We start from the raw sequence: 690 nt of genomic DNA, 5'->3' as shown, positions 1-690 counted from the left end.
CTCATGGGGCCGGACCTTCAGGGTCAGGGAAAAATGCAATATATATCTGGTGATATCTCGGGTGCTAATAGAGATAGCGCAATAAACCAAAGAGAATTATCAGCAGGAGGCCCCGGCGCATGAATCTCTGCAGCGGGAACGACCTCGGACCACCAGGGGCCGAGAAAACCACCGTCTCACGGGGCCGGACACTCAGTGTCAGGGAAAAATCCAATATATGTCTGGTGATATCTCGGGTGCTATTACAGATAGCGCAATAAATCAAAGTGCAATGTCTGTAGGAGGCCCTGGCGCATGAATCTGTCTAGCGGGAACGACCTCGGACCACCAGGGGCTGAGAAAACCACCGTCTCATGGGGCCGGACACTCAGGGCCAGGGAAAAATCCAATATATATCTGGTGATATCTCGGGTGCTATTACAGATAGCGCAATAAACCAAAGTGAATTATCTGCAGGAGGCCCTGGCGCATGAATCTGTCTAGCGGGAACGACCTCGGACCACCAGGGGCCGAGAAAACCACCGTCTCATGGGGCCGGACACTCAGGGTCAAGGGAAAATCCAATATATATCTGGTGATATCTCGGGTGCTATTAGAGATAGCGCGGTCAATCAAAGTGCATTGTCTGCAGGAAGCCCTGGAGCATGATTCTGTGCAGCGGGAAAGACCTCGGACCACCAGGGGCCGAGA

The sequence above is a fragment of the Nomia melanderi genome, unplaced genomic scaffold (assembly GCF_051020985.1).
Source record: "Nomia melanderi isolate GNS246 unplaced genomic scaffold, iyNomMela1 scaffold0083, whole genome shotgun sequence".
NCBI classification, from domain to species: domain Eukaryota; kingdom Metazoa; phylum Arthropoda; class Insecta; order Hymenoptera; family Halictidae; genus Nomia; species Nomia melanderi.
The sequence above is the reverse complement of the archived record's forward strand: the minus strand, read 5'-3'. Positions refer to the sequence as shown.